The 22,593-nt window shown below is 38.9% G+C and overlaps 4 long non-coding RNA genes across 4 annotated transcripts; all 4 read right to left on the bottom strand.

The window, feature by feature from the left end:
• Window positions 1–3,301: 3,301 nt before the first annotated feature.
• Window positions 3,302–5,236, bottom strand: LOC125372170. Its single transcript, XR_007218017.1, has 3 exons — window positions 5,178–5,236; window positions 4,349–4,471; window positions 3,302–3,364 (listed from the first exon to the last, which is right to left on the bottom strand). It is a non-coding gene; the product is annotated as an uncharacterized LOC125372170 (long non-coding RNA).
• A 2,082-nt stretch (window positions 5,237–7,318) lies between these two features.
• Window positions 7,319–9,253, bottom strand: LOC125372168. Its single transcript, XR_007218015.1, has 3 exons — window positions 9,195–9,253; window positions 8,366–8,488; window positions 7,319–7,381 (listed from the first exon to the last, which is right to left on the bottom strand). It is a non-coding gene; the product is annotated as an uncharacterized LOC125372168 (long non-coding RNA).
• Window positions 9,254–11,335: 2,082 nt separating this feature from the next.
• LOC125372166 lies at window positions 11,336–13,270 on the bottom strand. Its single transcript, XR_007218013.1, has 3 exons — window positions 13,212–13,270; window positions 12,383–12,505; window positions 11,336–11,398 (listed from the first exon to the last, which is right to left on the bottom strand). It is a non-coding gene; the product is annotated as an uncharacterized LOC125372166 (long non-coding RNA).
• Window positions 13,271–18,915: 5,645 nt separating this feature from the next.
• Window positions 18,916–20,850, bottom strand: LOC125372169. The gene is made up of 3 exons (XR_007218016.1): window positions 20,792–20,850; window positions 19,963–20,085; window positions 18,916–18,978 (listed from the first exon to the last, which is right to left on the bottom strand). It is a non-coding gene; the product is annotated as an uncharacterized LOC125372169 (long non-coding RNA).
• Window positions 20,851–22,593: the final 1,743 nt, after the last annotated feature.

Genomic DNA, 22,593 nt, shown 5'->3' with positions numbered 1-22,593 from the left:
TTCTCAGCTGCTTACTCAAGTCATGCAGGTAACCTGACAAAGTTGAAGACATCTCTTTCATGTACTTCTGATGCTATTGCAAACTGTTACATGGGTGATCACAGAAAATGTAGAAGGCAGTCATTTGTTTGCAAGGGGGAGAAGAAAAATTGGTTATTGCAAAGTAAATATTTAGATAAAAACTTCAAAATTGGAAACAATGAAACTAACTTTCAAAATTTGAGAAAATGCACTGATTTTCGTCTCGGCCCGAACATGATCGAAAAGACGCAATTCAACCTCAATAGTCAAAAGTGTGAGGCAACAAACAAGGCATTGCGCCGGTCATTACCTCGCGATACCACCTTTGCTCGTAACTTCCAAGGTAGAGCTCACAGTGCTGTTCATAGCGTCAACTGCCAGAGTCCGGTAAAGTCAATTCGCAATCTTCGATTAGGGCTTGGCTGTGCTGTCACTGCAAAAGGAAAAATAGATGATGAGATAAGCAAAAGTCATAATAAAGTACTTAAAGCTAAAACATACAAGAAATCACAGAAAAGTAAGGACCGCCGTGCAAGGAAAAAGTTAGAACTATTCAAACTCCATCATTGTAGAAAAGTTCATTATTCGAAAGACATGTTATTGAAAAGAAATGCATATTTGAGAAATTTACACCCAAAATAGGATAATCCATCTTAAAAATTGCCCCAAACAGAAAGATATAATGATCAGATACATAACTTACACCAAACAGTAGGGTTTATGACTTTTGGTGCACAAGCCCTGTTGTCGACAGTGAAGTCTCTCCATGTTAATTTCATGGGACTCTACTTTCAAATGCTCAACATTCACACAAGAGGCGTTATGACAGAGATGGCTCACTTCAACTTTGTTGCCAAAGTTGTCAGTGTTGCTAAAACCATCTGGAAGGCATTTATGCACAATGCAGAGGGCTATTCTGTGAGCTCTCTCCTCTGTCCGCGCCTTTGACGGCCACAAAAAGAAGCAACGACCATAGCCCTGCTTATCACGGCAGCCCAACCATTCCTTACAACCCCATTTCCCACTCGCTTCACCCATTTTGCGTTCAAATTTGCCTCTACAATTATCCCAAAAGGTCTCCATGGCAATAGATATACAGAAAAACATATAAATTAGGAAATGCTGAAATATGCACTTACCCTACAGGTTACACACAACCAAATGTTTTCCCATAGACTTCTATAGTAACGTTATAGCTTTTTAAAAAACAACTAGGCATTCAACAGCCATAACATTTACATATGTGCACAGTCTGGCCTTAAAGCTGCAATAAAAACACAAATTTTGGCTAGTTTACCCAGCTCCTTTTCCGAGTACAGGAAGCTGAACACACCAACCCCAGTTCCGCACCAAATATCACCTGCTTGAAAATATCTGTGCTCACATAAAGCACAAGTCATCTTGTTCAAAAAGTCAGCACCAAATATTGAAAAATATGGGCAGTTTTAATTACTGGATGGATGTGCATTTAAAAGACATAAAAATCTTACACAATATCATCCAATCACAGCCTGCATATGTCTCTTGATCTGTACTGAAGGCTCCCTACGAAAACCGCACTGTCACAACCAGTTCTGATTTAGTGTAGTAGAACCTGTAGACACAACTGTCTAAAACTGCACTTGTCAAATTTGTGATGTATTCATTGTAAATAGATGTAGCTTCTTGGAAACAAATGGAAATTGTTTCAAGTTCAATACTTTTTCCTATCTGACAGGTCTATATGACACCCATATACACATATCTGATGTACCAAAAGAGCTGTGAGGGTTAAATTATTTAGATTTTGTCAACTGATTACAAAATGAACTTCTGTTTTAATAAAGAACTTTCTATGACAGTACACAGGCCTTTATTGTTTATTCTTGTTTCACACAAGGATGGGTTCACAGGTCAATTCCATGGTTGCCAGACGCTGCTTCGAACATATCCCCCCAAAAGTATCTTTTCGACCCCGTATGATAGACAATACTTGGAAATTCAAAGCAAATTAGGCTTTCATATTTTTAATTTATTAATGGTAAGTTGTTTGCTGACCTTTGCTGATAACAACTGAGGATAGCAAAGTCTGGTACATAACATGGAATTTGGTTGTGACACTAATAAGCTTAAGTCATAAAAGAAGCTGGACTCAGTGAGCTTGCTGGAACTGGTACCCCTGCCTTGTTTACATAGGCCAATATATAAATGACAGGTCCATATTTGGTATTTTAACTATGGGAGGTCAAGAACCAATGTTGATGCTTTCATTCCAAAGAAAAATTCATAGTGTCAACATCTTGAACCTACTCTTGAAACATGGGGAGACATCGAAGGAATTCGATAACATCTTTTAGAATGGGACATAAAGCTTGGAATTCAGGCAAAAAATTCACCAGTGAAAAGCAAAGCAACTTTAAAGTGCCAAAAACTGTCAGGTTGACAACTGAGCTCCACAAGAAAGTGTGCAGTGTAGGGGTGGCTGGTGTCCAGCAAGTTCAAACACTGACAAGTGAACCGTACCGTCTATTAAGGCCAAGGAAGGAAAACACCCCTGAGGAGGATAAGAGTACCCTGAAAACAAAAAGTGAAAGGTAATAACACTTTAAACTATTTATTCCTTTGGCCTAGACTTTGAAATACTTGTAGGGAATACAAGATGCTCACTGCTAAATGATATGGGTGGATAAACTTACCAAGTTCAAGTATTTGTCCTTTAACGAGATCACTTAATAAAAGTTTAATATAATGGACAGTTTTCAGTTATTAGGTACAGCAAGGGATCAAATTCTCATACATATATGAGTGGTTTGTTCAATACCATATAAAAAACAGTGTTGTTACACCCTAATTAAGGGCTTGAGGGGGATAGAAATAGAATATGCATTTGATCTGCCAGGGGAGATAATTCAGAAATGTCGAACACTATCACATACTTAAAAGGCTTATTTAGAAGTTTTCAAAGTAGTCAATGGGTTTTCTTTAATCTGCAGGACTGCTGCTGATGTTTACCACCTGTTGCATGTTGGAGAGACTGACAAACTGTACAATGAGGCATTCCGCCAGCACGCCAAGACTTCGCCTATGTGTAAGGGGGACATTGTCATGGACATAGACAATGAACAGCAGTGGGGACTTAACTGGATAGAGAGACTTAAATGCACTGACTGTACATACCTGTCAGAGTACCATAAACTGTACAAGGAGGTAGAGGGTAGTGGAATGAGAAGGGGACGTCGATCTTCCACTGCCAATACTGGACTTCAGATAGGCCTCTCAAAATGTCCCATTGGAAGTGAGAGTTTCCGTGTCCTGTGCATGAGTGCCGATATACCTCCACCATCCCATTCAGGGATGCAGAAAGCTGCGAACAGAGTTTGTGATAATATAAAATCTCAGAACACAAAGGATATGAGAGCCAGGAGGGTGGAAATAAGGGAAATAAATAAATACAGGGGAACAAATTTAAATAACATTAGTTTATCAACTGATGCAATGTACAACAATCCACTTTGTTCAGGTGTTGGGAAAACCCCTTTTCAGCCAGCCACTCAGGTAACCTATGTGGCCACTGAGAACCAAACTAGTGATCATCAAATTTTGGCTTTAAACACAAAATCAAAGCTCTGTTCAAAGCACAGTTTAGTTGACAACATTTCTTGTGTCAACAACCCAGACTGCACATCTGATTTGCACATGTCAGAATCAATTGGTAATGAAAAACAGTTAGCTGCAGAGTGTTTCAGGGACTTAAAGAAAGATCAAATTGAGGTAGAATTTTTGACAACAGATGCTGACAGTGCAGCTCACACAGCTCTCTCTGAAATGTATGAAGCAGGTGATATGGATGTTTCCCCACAAACTTTTCTCGATACACGGCATCTCTCGGCCAGCCATAGAAAGTTTATTAAAAATTCTAAATTTGTTGTGGATATGATGCCTGCTAGAACCAAAAAAGACAAACAAAGTTTGGCAAATACATTTTCTTTAGACTGTGCATCCAGATGTGCAGCTGAGTTCTCAGCTGCTTACTCAAGTCATGCAGGTAACCTGACAAAGTTGAAGACATCTCTTTCATGTACTTCTGATGCTATTGCAAACTGTTACATGGGTGATCACAGAAAATGTAGAAGGCAGTCATTTGTTTGCAAGGGGGAGAAGAAAAATTGGTTATTGCAAAGTAAATATTTAGATAAAAACTTCAAAATTGGAAACAATGAAACTAACTTTCAAAATTTGAGAAAATGCACTGATTTTCGTCTCGGCCCGAACATGATCGAAAAGACGCAATTCAACCTCAATAGTCAAAAGTGTGAGGCAACAAACAAGGCATTGCGCCGGTCATTACCTCGCGATACCACCTTTGCTCGTAACTTCCAAGGTAGAGCTCACAGTGCTGTTCATAGCGTCAACTGCCAGAGTCCGGTAAAGTCAATTCGCAATCTTCGATTAGGGCTTGGCTGTGCTGTCACTGCAAAAGGAAAAATAGATGATGAGATAAGCAAAAGTCATAATAAAGTACTTAAAGCTAAAACATACAAGAAATCACAGAAAAGTAAGGACCGCCGTGCAAGGAAAAAGTTAGAACTATTCAAACTCCATCATTGTAGAAAAGTTCATTATTCGAAAGACATGTTATTGAAAAGAAATGCATATTTGAGAAATTTACACCCAAAATAGGATAATCCATCTTAAAAATTGCCCCAAACAGAAAGATATAATGATCAGATACATAACTTACACCAAACAGTAGGGTTTATGACTTTTGGTGCACAAGCCCTGTTGTCGACAGTGAAGTCTCTCCATGTTAATTTCATGGGACTCTACTTTCAAATGCTCAACATTCACACAAGAGGCGTTATGACAGAGATGGCTCACTTCAACTTTGTTGCCAAAGTTGTCAGTGTTGCTAAAACCATCTGGAAGGCATTTATGCACAATGCAGAGGGCTATTCTGTGAGCTCTCTCCTCTGTCCGCGCCTTTGACGGCCACAAAAAGAAGCAACGACCATAGCCCTGCTTATCACGGCAGCCCAACCATTCCTTACAACCCCATTTCCCACTCGCTTCACCCATTTTGCGTTCAAATTTGCCTCTACAATTATCCCAAAAGGTCTCCATGGCAATAGATATACAGAAAAACATATAAATTAGGAAATGCTGAAATATGCACTTACCCTACAGGTTACACACAACCAAATGTTTTCCCATAGACTTCTATAGTAACGTTATAGCTTTTTAAAAAACAACTAGGCATTCAACAGCCATAACATTTACATATGTGCACAGTCTGGCCTTAAAGCTGCAATAAAAACACAAATTTTGGCTAGTTTACCCAGCTCCTTTTCCGAGTACAGGAAGCTGAACACACCAACCCCAGTTCCGCACCAAATATCACCTGCTTGAAAATATCTGTGCTCACATAAAGCACAAGTCATCTTGTTCAAAAAGTCAGCACCAAATATTGAAAAATATGGGCAGTTTTAATTACTGGATGGATGTGCATTTAAAAGACATAAAAATCTTACACAATATCATCCAATCACAGCCTGCATATGTCTCTTGATCTGTACTGAAGGCTCCCTACGAAAACCGCACTGTCACAACCAGTTCTGATTTAGTGTAGTAGAACCTGTAGACACAACTGTCTAAAACTGCACTTGTCAAATTTGTGATGTATTCATTGTAAATAGATGTAGCTTCTTGGAAACAAATGGAAATTGTTTCAAGTTCAATACTTTTTCCTATCTGACAGGTCTATATGACACCCATATACACATATCTGATGTACCAAAAGAGCTGTGAGGGTTAAATTATTTAGATTTTGTCAACTGATTACAAAATGAACTTCTGTTTTAATAAAGAACTTTCTATGACAGTACACAGGCCTTTATTGTTTATTCTTGTTTCACACAAGGATGGGTTCACAGGTCAATTCCATGGTTGCCAGACGCTGCTTCGAACATATCCCCCCAAAAGTATCTTTTCGACCCCGTATGATAGACAATACTTGGAAATTCAAAGCAAATTAGGCTTTCATATTTTTAATTTATTAATGGTAAGTTGTTTGCTGACCTTTGCTGATAACAACTGAGGATAGCAAAGTCTGGTACATAACATGGAATTTGGTTGTGACACTAATAAGCTTAAGTCATAAAAGAAGCTGGACTCAGTGAGCTTGCTGGAACTGGTACCCCTGCCTTGTTTACATAGGCCAATATATAAATGACAGGTCCATATTTGGTATTTTAACTATGGGAGGTCAAGAACCAATGTTGATGCTTTCATTCCAAAGAAAAATTCATAGTGTCAACATCTTGAACCTACTCTTGAAACATGGGGAGACATCGAAGGAATTCGATAACATCTTTTAGAATGGGACATAAAGCTTGGAATTCAGGCAAAAAATTCACCAGTGAAAAGCAAAGCAACTTTAAAGTGCCAAAAACTGTCAGGTTGACAACTGAGCTCCACAAGAAAGTGTGCAGTGTAGGGGTGGCTGGTGTCCAGCAAGTTCAAACACTGACAAGTGAACCGTACCGTCTATTAAGGCCAAGGAAGGAAAACACCCCTGAGGAGGATAAGAGTACCCTGAAAACAAAAAGTGAAAGGTAATAACACTTTAAACTATTTATTCCTTTGGCCTAGACTTTGAAATACTTGTAGGGAATACAAGATGCTCACTGCTAAATGATATGGGTGGATAAACTTACCAAGTTCAAGTATTTGTCCTTTAACGAGATCACTTAATAAAAGTTTAATATAATGGACAGTTTTCAGTTATTAGGTACAGCAAGGGATCAAATTCTCATACATATATGAGTGGTTTGTTCAATACCATATAAAAAACAGTGTTGTTACACCCTAATTAAGGGCTTGAGGGGGATAGAAATAGAATATGCATTTGATCTGCCAGGGGAGATAATTCAGAAATGTCGAACACTATCACATACTTAAAAGGCTTATTTAGAAGTTTTCAAAGTAGTCAATGGGTTTTCTTTAATCTGCAGGACTGCTGCTGATGTTTACCACCTGTTGCATGTTGGAGAGACTGACAAACTGTACAATGAGGCATTCCGCCAGCACGCCAAGACTTCGCCTATGTGTAAGGGGGACATTGTCATGGACATAGACAATGAACAGCAGTGGGGACTTAACTGGATAGAGAGACTTAAATGCACTGACTGTACATACCTGTCAGAGTACCATAAACTGTACAAGGAGGTAGAGGGTAGTGGAATGAGAAGGGGACGTCGATCTTCCACTGCCAATACTGGACTTCAGATAGGCCTCTCAAAATGTCCCATTGGAAGTGAGAGTTTCCGTGTCCTGTGCATGAGTGCCGATATACCTCCACCATCCCATTCAGGGATGCAGAAAGCTGCGAACAGAGTTTGTGATAATATAAAATCTCAGAACACAAAGGATATGAGAGCCAGGAGGGTGGAAATAAGGGAAATAAATAAATACAGGGGAACAAATTTAAATAACATTAGTTTATCAACTGATGCAATGTACAACAATCCACTTTGTTCAGGTGTTGGGAAAACCCCTTTTCAGCCAGCCACTCAGGTAACCTATGTGGCCACTGAGAACCAAACTAGTGATCATCAAATTTTGGCTTTAAACACAAAATCAAAGCTCTGTTCAAAGCACAGTTTAGTTGACAACATTTCTTGTGTCAACAACCCAGACTGCACATCTGATTTGCACATGTCAGAATCAATTGGTAATGAAAAACAGTTAGCTGCAGAGTGTTTCAGGGACTTAAAGAAAGATCAAATTGAGGTAGAATTTTTGACAACAGATGCTGACAGTGCAGCTCACACAGCTCTCTCTGAAATGTATGAAGCAGGTGATATGGATGTTTCCCCACAAACTTTTCTCGATACACGGCATCTCTCGGCCAGCCATAGAAAGTTTATTAAAAATTCTAAATTTGTTGTGGATATGATGCCTGCTAGAACCAAAAAAGACAAACAAAGTTTGGCAAATACATTTTCTTTAGACTGTGCATCCAGATGTGCAGCTGAGTTCTCAGCTGCTTACTCAAGTCATGCAGGTAACCTGACAAAGTTGAAGACATCTCTTTCATGTACTTCTGATGCTATTGCAAACTGTTACATGGGTGATCACAGAAAATGTAGAAGGCAGTCATTTGTTTGCAAGGGGGAGAAGAAAAATTGGTTATTGCAAAGTAAATATTTAGATAAAAACTTCAAAATTGGAAACAATGAAACTAACTTTCAAAATTTGAGAAAATGCACTGATTTTCGTCTCGGCCCGAACATGATCGAAAAGACGCAATTCAACCTCAATAGTCAAAAGTGTGAGGCAACAAACAAGGCATTGCGCCGGTCATTACCTCGCGATACCACCTTTGCTCGTAACTTCCAAGGTAGAGCTCACAGTGCTGTTCATAGCGTCAACTGCCAGAGTCCGGTAAAGTCAATTCGCAATCTTCGATTAGGGCTTGGCTGTGCTGTCACTGCAAAAGGAAAAATAGATGATGAGATAAGCAAAAGTCATAATAAAGTACTTAAAGCTAAAACATACAAGAAATCACAGAAAAGTAAGGACCGCCGTGCAAGGAAAAAGTTAGAACTATTCAAACTCCATCATTGTAGAAAAGTTCATTATTCGAAAGACATGTTATTGAAAAGAAATGCATATTTGAGAAATTTACACCCAAAATAGGATAATCCATCTTAAAAATTGCCCCAAACAGAAAGATATAATGATCAGATACATAACTTACACCAAACAGTAGGGTTTATGACTTTTGGTGCACAAGCCCTGTTGTCGACAGTGAAGTCTCTCCATGTTAATTTCATGGGACTCTACTTTCAAATGCTCAACATTCACACAAGAGGCGTTATGACAGAGATGGCTCACTTCAACTTTGTTGCCAAAGTTGTCAGTGTTGCTAAAACCATCTGGAAGGCATTTATGCACAATGCAGAGGGCTATTCTGTGAGCTCTCTCCTCTGTCCGCGCCTTTGACGGCCACAAAAAGAAGCAACGACCATAGCCCTGCTTATCACGGCAGCCCAACCATTCCTTACAACCCCATTTCCCACTCGCTTCACCCATTTTGCGTTCAAATTTGCCTCTACAATTATCCCAAAAGGTCTCCATGGCAATAGATATACAGAAAAACATATAAATTAGGAAATGCTGAAATATGCACTTACCCTACAGGTTACACACAACCAAATGTTTTCCCATAGACTTCTATAGTAACGTTATAGCTTTTTAAAAAACAACTAGGCATTCAACAGCCATAACATTTACATATGTGCACAGTCTGGCCTTAAAGCTGCAATAAAAACACAAATTTTGGCTAGTTTACCCAGCTCCTTTTCCGAGTACAGGAAGCTGAACACACCAACCCCAGTTCCGCACCAAATATCACCTGCTTGAAAATATCTGTGCTCACATAAAGCACAAGTCATCTTGTTCAAAAAGTCAGCACCAAATATTGAAAAATATGGGCAGTTTTAATTACTGGATGGATGTGCATTTAAAAGACATAAAAATCTTACACAATATCATCCAATCACAGCCTGCATATGTCTCTTGATCTGTACTGAAGGCTCCCTACGAAAACCGCACTGTCACAACCAGTTCTGATTTAGTGTAGTAGAACCTGTAGACACAACTGTCTAAAACTGCACTTGTCAAATTTGTGATGTATTCATTGTAAATAGATGTAGCTTCTTGGAAACAAATGGAAATTGTTTCAAGTTCAATACTTTTTCCTATCTGACAGGTCTATATGACACCCATATACACATATCTGATGTACCAAAAGAGCTGTGAGGGTTAAATTATTTAGATTTTGTCAACTGATTACAAAATGAACTTCTGTTTTAATAAAGAACTTTCTATGACAGTACACAGGCCTTTATTGTTTATTCTTGTTTCACACAAGGATGGGTTCACAGGTCAATTCCATGGTTGCCAGACGCTGCTTCGAACATATCCCCCCAAAAGTATCTTTTCGACCCCGTATGATAGACAATACTTGGAAATTCAAAGCAAATTAGGCTTTCATATTTTTAATTTATTAATGGTAAGTTGTTTGCTGACCTTTGCTGATAACAACTGAGGATAGCAAAGTCTGGTACATAACATGGAATTTGGTTGTGACACTAATAAGCTTAAGTCATAAAAGAAGCTGGACTCAGTGAGCTTGCTGGAACTGGTACCCCTGCCTTGTTTACATAGGCCAATATATAAATGACAGGTCCATATTTGGTATTTTAACTATGGGAGGTCAAGAACCAATGTTGATGCTTTCATTCCAAAGAAAAATTCATAGTGTCAACATCTTGAACCTACTCTTGAAACATGGGGAGACATCGAAGGAATTCGATAACATCTTTTAGAATGGGACATAAAGCTTGGAATTCAGGCAAAAAATTCACCAGTGAAAAGCAAAGCAACTTTAAAGTGCCAAAAACTGTCAGGTTGACAACTGAGCTCCACAAGAAAGTGTGCAGTGTAGGGGTGGCTGGTGTCCAGCAAGTTCAAACACTGACAAGTGAACCGTACCGTCTATTAAGGCCAAGGAAGGAAAACACCCCTGAGGAGGATAAGAGTACCCTGAAAACAAAAAGTGAAAGGTAATAACACTTTAAACTATTTATTCCTTTGGCCTAGACTTTGAAATACTTGTAGGGAATACAAGATGCTCACTGCTAAATGATATGGGTGGATAAACTTACCAAGTTCAAGTATTTGTCCTTTAACGAGATCACTTAATAAAAGTTTAATATAATGGACAGTTTTCAGTTATTAGGTACAGCAAGGGATCAAATTCTCATACATATATGAGTGGTTTGTTCAATACCATATAAAAAACAGTGTTGTTACACCCTAATTAAGGGCTTGAGGGGGATAGAAATAGAATATGCATTTGATCTGCCAGGGGAGATAATTCAGAAATGTCGAACACTATCACATACTTAAAAGGCTTATTTAGAAGTTTTCAAAGTAGTCAATGGGTTTTCTTTAATCTGCAGGACTGCTGCTGATGTTTACCACCTGTTGCATGTTGGAGAGACTGACAAACTGTACAATGAGGCATTCCGCCAGCACGCCAAGACTTCGCCTATGTGTAAGGGGGACATTGTCATGGACATAGACAATGAACAGCAGTGGGGACTTAACTGGATAGAGAGACTTAAATGCACTGACTGTACATACCTGTCAGAGTACCATAAACTGTACAAGGAGGTAGAGGGTAGTGGAATGAGAAGGGGACGTCGATCTTCCACTGCCAATACTGGACTTCAGATAGGCCTCTCAAAATGTCCCATTGGAAGTGAGAGTTTCCGTGTCCTGTGCATGAGTGCCGATATACCTCCACCATCCCATTCAGGGATGCAGAAAGCTGCGAACAGAGTTTGTGATAATATAAAATCTCAGAACACAAAGGATATGAGAGCCAGGAGGGTGGAAATAAGGGAAATAAATAAATACAGGGGAACAAATTTAAATAACATTAGTTTATCAACTGATGCAATGTACAACAATCCACTTTGTTCAGGTGTTGGGAAAACCCCTTTTCAGCCAGCCACTCAGGTAACCTATGTGGCCACTGAGAACCAAACTAGTGATCATCAAATTTTGGCTTTAAACACAAAATCAAAGCTCTGTTCAAAGCACAGTTTAGTTGACAACATTTCTTGTGTCAACAACCCAGACTGCACATCTGATTTGCACATGTCAGAATCAATTGGTAATGAAAAACAGTTAGCTGCAGAGTGTTTCAGGGACTTAAAGAAAGATCAAATTGAGGTAGAATTTTTGACAACAGATGCTGACAGTGCAGCTCACACAGCTCTCTCTGAAATGTATGAAGCAGGTGATATGGATGTTTCCCCACAAACTTTTCTCGATACACGGCATCTCTCGGCCAGCCATAGAAAGTTTATTAAAAATTCTAAATTTGTTGTGGATATGATGCCTGCTAGAACCAAAAAAGACAAACAAAGTTTGGCAAATACATTTTCTTTAGACTGTGCATCCAGATGTGCAGCTGAGTTCTCAGCTGCTTACTCAAGTCATGCAGGTAACCTGACAAAGTTGAAGACATCTCTTTCATGTACTTCTGATGCTATTGCAAACTGTTACATGGGTGATCACAGAAAATGTAGAAGGCAGTCATTTGTTTGCAAGGGGGAGAAGAAAAATTGGTTATTGCAAAGTAAATATTTAGATAAAAACTTCAAAATTGGAAACAATGAAACTAACTTTCAAAATTTGAGAAAATGCACTGATTTTCGTCTCGGCCCGAACATGATCGAAAAGACGCAATTCAACCTCAATAGTCAAAAGTGTGAGGCAACAAACAAGGCATTGCGCCGGTCATTACCTCGCGATACCACCTTTGCTCGTAACTTCCAAGGTAGAGCTCACAGTGCTGTTCATAGCGTCAACTGCCAGAGTCCGGTAAAGTCAATTCGCAATCTTCGATTAGGGCTTGGCTGTGCTGTCACTGCAAAAGGAAAAATAGATGATGAGATAAGCAAAAGTCATAATAAAGTACTTAAAGCTAAAACATACAAGAAATCACAGAAAAGTAAGGACCGCCGTGCAAGGAAAAAGTTAGAACTATTCAAACTCCATCATTGTAGAAAAGTTCATTATTCGAAAGACATGTTATTGAAAAGAAATGCATATTTGAGAAATTTACACCCAAAATAGGATAATCCATCTTAAAAATTGCCCCAAACAGAAAGATATAATGATCAGATACATAACTTACACCAAACAGTAGGGTTTATGACTTTTGGTGCACAAGCCCTGTTGTCGACAGTGAAGTCTCTCCATGTTAATTTCATGGGACTCTACTTTCAAATGCTCAACATTCACACAAGAGGCGTTATGACAGAGATGGCTCACTTCAACTTTGTTGCCAAAGTTGTCAGTGTTGCTAAAACCATCTGGAAGGCATTTATGCACAATGCAGAGGGCTATTCTGTGAGCTCTCTCCTCTGTCCGCGCCTTTGACGGCCACAAAAAGAAGCAACGACCATAGCCCTGCTTATCACGGCAGCCCAACCATTCCTTACAACCCCATTTCCCACTCGCTTCACCCATTTTGCGTTCAAATTTGCCTCTACAATTATCCCAAAAGGTCTCCATGGCAATAGATATACAGAAAAACATATAAATTAGGAAATGCTGAAATATGCACTTACCCTACAGGTTACACACAACCAAATGTTTTCCCATAGACTTCTATAGTAACGTTATAGCTTTTTAAAAAACAACTAGGCATTCAACAGCCATAACATTTACATATGTGCACAGTCTGGCCTTAAAGCTGCAATAAAAACACAAATTTTGGCTAGTTTACCCAGCTCCTTTTCCGAGTACAGGAAGCTGAACACACCAACCCCAGTTCCGCACCAAATATCACCTGCTTGAAAATATCTGTGCTCACATAAAGCACAAGTCATCTTGTTCAAAAAGTCAGCACCAAATATTGAAAAATATGGGCAGTTTTAATTACTGGATGGATGTGCATTTAAAAGACATAAAAATCTTACACAATATCATCCAATCACAGCCTGCATATGTCTCTTGATCTGTACTGAAGGCTCCCTACGAAAACCGCACTGTCACAACCAGTTCTGATTTAGTGTAGTAGAACCTGTAGACACAACTGTCTAAAACTGCACTTGTCAAATTTGTGATGTATTCATTGTAAATAGATGTAGCTTCTTGGAAACAAATGGAAATTGTTTCAAGTTCAATACTTTTTCCTATCTGACAGGTCTATATGACACCCATATACACATATCTGATGTACCAAAAGAGCTGTGAGGGTTAAATTATTTAGATTTTGTCAACTGATTACAAAATGAACTTCTGTTTTAATAAAGAACTTTCTATGACAGTACACAGGCCTTTATTGTTTATTCTTGTTTCACACAAGGATGGGTTCACAGGTCAATTCCATGGTTGCCAGACGCTGCTTCGAACATATCCCCCCAAAAGTATCTTTTCGACCCCGTATGATAGACAATACTTGGAAATTCAAAGCAAATTAGGCTTTCATATTTTTAATTTATTAATGGTAAGTTGTTTGCTGACCTTTGCTGATAACAACTGAGGATAGCAAAGTCTGGTACATAACATGGAATTTGGTTGTGACACTAATAAGCTTAAGTCATAAAAGAAGCTGGACTCAGTGAGCTTGCTGGAACTGGTACCCCTGCCTTGTTTACATAGGCCAATATATAAATGACAGGTCCATATTTGGTATTTTAACTATGGGAGGTCAAGAACCAATGTTGATGCTTTCATTCCAAAGAAAAATTCATAGTGTCAACATCTTGAACCTACTCTTGAAACATGGGGAGACATCGAAGGAATTCGATAACATCTTTTAGAATGGGACATAAAGCTTGGAATTCAGGCAAAAAATTCACCAGTGAAAAGCAAAGCAACTTTAAAGTGCCAAAAACTGTCAGGTTGACAACTGAGCTCCACAAGAAAGTGTGCAGTGTAGGGGTGGCTGGTGTCCAGCAAGTTCAAACACTGACAAGTGAACCGTACCGTCTATTAAGGCCAAGGAAGGAAAACACCCCTGAGGAGGATAAGAGTACCCTGAAAACAAAAAGTGAAAGGTAATAACACTTTAAACTATTTATTCCTTTGGCCTAGACTTTGAAATACTTGTAGGGAATACAAGATGCTCACTGCTAAATGATATGGGTGGATAAACTTACCAAGTTCAAGTATTTGTCCTTTAACGAGATCACTTAATAAAAGTTTAATATAATGGACAGTTTTCAGTTATTAGGTACAGCAAGGGATCAAATTCTCATACATATATGAGTGGTTTGTTCAATACCATATAAAAAACAGTGTTGTTACACCCTAATTAAGGGCTTGAGGGGGATAGAAATAGAATATGCATTTGATCTGCCAGGGGAGATAATTCAGAAATGTCGAACACTATCACATACTTAAAAGGCTTATTTAGAAGTTTTCAAAGTAGTCAATGGGTTTTCTTTAATCTGCAGGACTGCTGCTGATGTTTACCACCTGTTGCATGTTGGAGAGACTGACAAACTGTACAATGAGGCATTCCGCCAGCACGCCAAGACTTCGCCTATGTGTAAGGGGGACATTGTCATGGACATAGACAATGAACAGCAGTGGGGACTTAACTGGATAGAGAGACTTAAATGCACTGACTGTACATACCTGTCAGAGTACCATAAACTGTACAAGGAGGTAGAGGGTAGTGGAATGAGAAGGGGACGTCGATCTTCCACTGCCAATACTGGACTTCAGATAGGCCTCTCAAAATGTCCCATTGGAAGTGAGAGTTTCCGTGTCCTGTGCATGAGTGCCGATATACCTCCACCATCCCATTCAGGGATGCAGAAAGCTGCGAACAGAGTTTGTGATAATATAAAATCTCAGAACACAAAGGATATGAGAGCCAGGAGGGTGGAAATAAGGGAAATAAATAAATACAGGGGAACAAATTTAAATAACATTAGTTTATCAACTGATGCAATGTACAACAATCCACTTTGTTCAGGTGTTGGGAAAACCCCTTTTCAGCCAGCCACTCAGGTAACCTATGTGGCCACTGAGAACCAAACTAGTGATCATCAAATTTTGGCTTTAAACACAAAATCAAAGCTCTGTTCAAAGCACAGTTTAGTTGACAACATTTCTTGTGTCAACAACCCAGACTGCACATCTGATTTGCACATGTCAGAATCAATTGGTAATGAAAAACAGTTAGCTGCAGAGTGTTTCAGGGACTTAAAGAAAGATCAAATTGAGGTAGAATTTTTGACAACAGATGCTGACAGTGCAGCTCACACAGCTCTCTCTGAAATGTATGAAGCAGGTGATATGGATGTTTCCCCACAAACTTTTCTCGATACACGGCATCTCTCGGCCAGCCATAGAAAGTTTATTAAAAATTCTAAATTTGTTGTGGATATGATGCCTGCTAGAACCAAAAAAGACAAACAAAGTTTGGCAAATACATTTTCTTTAGACTGTGCATCCAGATGTGCAGCTGAGTTCTCAGCTGCTTACTCAAGTCATGCAGGTAACCTGACAAAGTTGAAGACATCTCTTTCATGTACTTCTGATGCTATTGCAAACTGTTACATGGGTGATCACAGAAAATGTAGAAGGCAGTCATTTGTTTGCAAGGGGGAGAAGAAAAATTGGTTATTGCAAAGTAAATATTTAGATAAAAACTTCAAAATTGGAAACAATGAAACTAACTTTCAAAATTTGAGAAAATGCACTGATTTTCGTCTCGGCCCGAACATGATCGAAAAGACGCAATTCAACCTCAATAGTCAAAAGTGTGAGGCAACAAACAAGGCATTGCGCCGGTCATTACCTCGCGATACCACCTTTGCTCGTAACTTCCAAGGTAGAGCTCACAGTGCTGTTCATAGCGTCAACTGCCAGAGTCCGGTAAAGTCAATTCGCAATCTTCGATTAGGGCTTGGCTGTGCTGTCACTGCAAAAGGAAAAATAGATGATGAGATAAGCAAAAGTCATAATAAAGTACTTAAAGCTAAAACATACAAGAAATCACAGAAAAGTAAGGACCGCCGTGCAAGGAAAAAGTTAGAACTATTCAAACTCCATCATTGTAGAAAAGTTCATTATTCGAAAGACATGTTATTGAAAAGAAATGCATATTTGAGAAATTTACACCCAAAATAGGATAATCCATCTTAAAAATTGCCCCAAACAGAAAGATATAATGATCAGATACATAACTTACACCAAACAGTAGGGTTTATGACTTTTGGTGCACAAGCCCTGTTGTCGACAGTGAAGTCTCTCCATGTTAATTTCATGGGACTCTACTTTCAAATGCTCAACATTCACACAAGAGGCGTTATGACAGAGATGGCTCACTTCAACTTTGTTGCCAAAGTTGTCAGTGTTGCTAAAACCATCTGGAAGGCATTTATGCACAATGCAGAGGGCTATTCTGTGAGCTCTCTCCTCTGTCCGCGCCTTTGACGGCCACAAAAAGAAGCAACGACCATAGCCCTGCTTATCACGGCAGCCCAACCATTCCTTACAACCCCATTTCCCACTCGCTTCACCCATTTTGCGTTCAAATTTGCCTCTACAATTATCCCAAAAGGTCTCCATGGCAATAGATATACAGAAAAACATATAAATTAGGAAATGCTGAAATATGCACTTACCCTGTAGACACAACTGTCTAAAACTGCACTTGTCAAATTTGTGATGTATTCATTGTAAATAGATGTAGCTTCTTGGAAACAAATGGAAATTGTTTCAAGTTCAATACTTTTTCCTATCTGACAGGTCTATATGACACCCATATACACATATCTGATGTACCAAAAGAGCTGTGAGGGTTAAATTATTTAGATTTTGTCAACTGATTACAAAATGAACTTCTGTTTTAATAAAGAACTTTCTATGACAGTACACAGGCCTTTATTGTTTATTCTTGTTTCACACAAGGATGGGTTCACAGGTCAATTCCATGGTTGCCAGACGCTGCTTCGAACATATCCCCCCAAAAGTATCTTTTCGACCCCGTATGATAGACAATACTTGGAAATTCAAAGCAAATTAGGCTTTCATATTTTTAATTTATTAATGGTAAGTTGTTTGCTGACCTTTGCTGATAACAACTGAGGATAGCAAAGTCTGGTACATAACATGGAATTTGGTTGTGACACTAATAAGCTTAAGTCATAAAAGAAGCTGGACTCAGTGAGCTTGCTGGAACTGGTACCCCTGCCTTGTTTACATAGGCCAATATATAAATGACAGGTCCATATTTGGTATTTTAACTATGGGAGGTCAAGAACCAATGTTGATGCTTTCATTCCAAAGAAAAATTCATAGTGTCAACATCTTGAACCTACTCTTGAAACATGGGGAGACATCGAAGGAATTCGATAACATCTTTTAGAATGGGACATAAAGCTTGGAATTCAGGCAAAAAATTCACCAGTGAAAAGCAAAGCAACTTTAAAGTGCCAAAAACTGTCAGGTTGACAACTGAGCTCCACAAGAAAGTGTGCAGTGTAGGGGTGGCTGGTGTCCAGCAAGTTCAAACACTGACAAGTGAACCGTACCGTCTATTAAGGCCAAGGAAGGAAAACACCCCTGAGGAGGATAAGAGTACCCTGAAAACAAAAAGTGAAAGGTAATAACACTTTAAACTATTTATTCCTTTGGCCTAGACTTTGAAATACTTGTAGGGAATACAAGATGCTCACTGCTAAATGATATGGGTGGATAAACTTACCAAGTTCAAGTATTTGTCCTTTAACGAGATCACTTAATAAAAGTTTAATATAATGGACAGTTTTCAGTTATTAGGTACAGCAAGGGATCAAATTCTCATACATATATGAGTGGTTTGTTCAATACCATATAAAAAACAGTGTTGTTACACCCTAATTAAGGGCTTGAGGGGGATAGAAATAGAATATGCATTTGATCTGCCAGGGGAGATAATTCAGAAATGTCGAACACTATCACATACTTAAAAGGCTTATTTAGAAGTTTTCAAAGTAGTCAATGGGTTTTCTTTAATCTGCAGGACTGCTGCTGATGTTTACCACCTGTTGCATGTTGGAGAGACTGACAAACTGTACAATGAGGCATTCCGCCAGCACGCCAAGACTTCGCCTATGTGTAAGGGGGACATTGTCATGGACATAGACAATGAACAGCAGTGGGGACTTAACTGGATAGAGAGACTTAAATGCACTGACTGTACATACCTGTCAGAGTACCATAAACTGTACAAGGAGGTAGAGGGTAGTGGAATGAGAAGGGGACGTCGATCTTCCACTGCCAATACTGGACTTCAGATAGGCCTCTCAAAATGTCCCATTGGAAGTGAGAGTTTCCGTGTCCTGTGCATGAGTGCCGATATACCTCCACCATCCCATTCAGGGATGCAGAAAGCTGCGAACAGAGTTTGTGATAATATAAAATCTCAGAACACAAAGGATATGAGAGCCAGGAGGGTGGAAATAAGGGAAATAAATAAATACAGGGGAACAAATTTAAATAACATTAGTTTATCAACTGATGCAATGTACAACAATCCACTTTGTTCAGGTGTTGGGAAAACCCCTTTTCAGCCAGCCACTCAGGTAACCTATGTGGCCACTGAGAACCAAACTAGTGATCATCAAATTTTGGCTTTAAACACAAAATCAAAGCTCTGTTCAAAGCACAGTTTAGTTGACAACATTTCTTGTGTCAACAACCCAGACTGCACATCTGATTTGCACATGTCAGAATCAATTGGTAATGAAAAACAGTTAGCTGCAGAGTGTTTCAGGGACTTAAAGAAAGATCAAATTGAGGTAGAATTTTTGACAACAGATGCTGACAGTGCAGCTCACACAGCTCTCTCTGAAATGTATGAAGCAGGTGATATGGATGTTTCCCCACAAACTTTTCTCGATACACGGCATCTCTCGGCCAGCCATAGAAAGTTTATTAAAAATTCTAAATTTGTTGTGGATATGATGCCTGCTAGAACCAAAAAAGACAAACAAAGTTTGGCAAATACATTTTCTTTAGACTGTGCATCCAGATGTGCAGCTGAGTTCTCAGCTGCTTACTCAAGTCATGCAGGTAACCTGACAAAGTTGAAGACATCTCTTTCATGTACTTCTGATGCTATTGCAAACTGTTACATGGGTGATCACAGAAAATGTAGAAGGCAGTCATTTGTTTGCAAGGGGGAGAAGAAAAATTGGTTATTGCAAAGTAAATATTTAGATAAAAACTTCAAAATTGGAAACAATGAAACTAACTTTCAAAATTTGAGAAAATGCACTGATTTTCGTCTCGGCCCGAACATGATCGAAAAGACGCAATTCAACCTCAATAGTCAAAAGTGTGAGGCAACAAACAAGGCATTGCGCCGGTCATTACCTCGCGATACCACCTTTGCTCGTAACTTCCAAGGTAGAGCTCACAGTGCTGTTCATAGCGTCAACTGCCAGAGTCCGGTAAAGTCAATTCGCAATCTTCGATTAGGGCTTGGCTGTGCTGTCACTGCAAAAGGAAAAATAGATGATGAGATAAGCAAAAGTCATAATAAAGTACTTAAAGCTAAAACATACAAGAAATCACAGAAAAGTAAGGACCGCCGTGCAAGGAAAAAGTTAGAACTATTCAAACTCCATCATTGTAGAAAAGTTCATTATTCGAAAGACATGTTATTGAAAAGAAATGCATATTTGAGAAATTTACACCCAAAATAGGATAATCCATCTTAAAAATTGCCCCAAACAGAAAGATATAATGATCAGATACATAACTTACACCAAACAGTAGGGTTTATGACTTTTGGTGCACAAGCCCTGTTGTCGACAGTGAAGTCTCTCCATGTTAATTTCATGGGACTCTACTTTCAAATGCTCAACATTCACACAAGAGGCGTTATGACAGAGATGGCTCACTTCAACTTTGTTGCCAAAGTTGTCAGTGTTGCTAAAACCATCTGGAAGGCATTTATGCACAATGCAGAGGGCTATTCTGTGAGCTCTCTCCTCTGTCCGCGCCTTTGACGGCCACAAAAAGAAGCAACGACCATAGCCCTGCTTATCACGGCAGCCCAACCATTCCTTACAACCCCATTTCCCACTCGCTTCACCCATTTTGCGTTCAAATTTGCCTCTACAATTATCCCAAAAGGTCTCCATGGCAATAGATATACAGAAAAACATATAAATTAGGAAATGCTGAAATATGCACTTACCCTACAGGTTACACACAACCAAATGTTTTCCCATAGACTTCTATAGTAACGTTATAGCTTTTTAAAAAACAACTAGGCATTCAACAGCCATAACATTTACATATGTGCACAGTCTGGCCTTAAAGCTGCAATAAAAACACAAATTTTGGCTAGTTTACCCAGCTCCTTTTCCGAGTACAGGAAGCTGAACACACCAACCCCAGTTCCGCACCAAATATCACCTGCTTGAAAATATCTGTGCTCACATAAAGCACAAGTCATCTTGTTCAAAAAGTCAGCACCAAATATTGAAAAATATGGGCAGTTTTAATTACTGGATGGATGTGCATTTAAAAGACATAAAAATCTTACACAATATCATCCAATCACAGCCTGCATATGTCTCTTGATCTGTACTGAAGGCTCCCTACGAAAACCGCACTGTCACAACCAGTTCTGATTTAGTGTAGTAGAACCTGTAGACACAACTGTCTAAAACTGCACTTGTCAAATTTGTGATGTATTCATTGTAAATAGATGTAGCTTCTTGGAAACAAATGGAAATTGTTTCAAGTTCAATACTTTTTCCTATCTGACAGGTCTATATGACACCCATATACACATATCTGATGTACCAAAAGAGCTGTGAGGGTTAAATTATTTAGATTTTGTCAACTGATTACAAAATGAACTTCTGTTTTAATAAAGAACTTTCTATGACAGTACACAGGCCTTTATTGTTTATTCTTGTTTCACACAAGGATGGGTTCACAGGTCAATTCCATGGTTGCCAGACGCTGCTTCGAACATATCCCCCCAAAAGTATCTTTTCGACCCCGTATGATAGACAATACTTGGAAATTCAAAGCAAATTAGGCTTTCATATTTTTAATTTATTAATGGTAAGTTGTTTGCTGACCTTTGCTGATAACAACTGAGGATAGCAAAGTCTGGTACATAACATGGAATTTGGTTGTGACACTAATAAGCTTAAGTCATAAAAGAAGCTGGACTCAGTGAGCTTGCTGGAACTGGTACCCCTGCCTTGTTTACATAGGCCAATATATAAATGACAGGTCCATATTTGGTATTTTAACTATGGGAGGTCAAGAACCAATGTTGATGCTTTCATTCCAAAGAAAAATTCATAGTGTCAACATCTTGAACCTACTCTTGAAACATGGGGAGACATCGAAGGAATTCGATAACATCTTTTAGAATGGGACATAAAGCTTGGAATTCAGGCAAAAAATTCACCAGTGAAAAGCAAAGCAACTTTAAAGTGCCAAAAACTGTCAGGTTGACAACTGAGCTCCACAAGAAAGTGTGCAGTGTAGGGGTGGCTGGTGTCCAGCAAGTTCAAACACTGACAAGTGAACCGTACCGTCTATTAAGGCCAAGGAAGGAAAACACCCCTGAGGAGGATAAGAGTACCCTGAAAACAAAAAGTGAAAGGTAATAACACTTTAAACTATTTATTCCTTTGGCCTAGACTTTGAAATACTTGTAGGGAATACAAGATGCTCACTGCTAAATGATATGGGTGGATAAACTTACCAAGTTCAAGTATTTGTCCTTTAACGAGATCACTTAATAAAAGTTTAATATAATGGACAGTTTTCAGTTATTAGGTACAGCAAGGGATCAAATTCTCATACATATATGAGTGGTTTGTTCAATACCATATAAAAAACAGTGTTGTTACACCCTAATTAAGGGCTTGAGGGGGATAGAAATAGAATATGCATTTGATCTGCCAGGGGAGATAATTCAGAAATGTCGAACACTATCACATACTTAAAAGGCTTATTTAGAAGTTTTCA

This window comes from Haliotis rufescens, unplaced genomic scaffold (assembly GCF_023055435.1).
Source record: "Haliotis rufescens isolate VD_foot unplaced genomic scaffold, xgHalRufe1.0.p SCAF_376, whole genome shotgun sequence".
NCBI classification, from domain to species: Eukaryota; Metazoa; Mollusca; class Gastropoda; order Lepetellida; family Haliotidae; genus Haliotis; species Haliotis rufescens.
The sequence above is the reverse complement of the archived record's forward strand: the minus strand, read 5'-3'. Positions and strand labels throughout refer to the sequence as shown.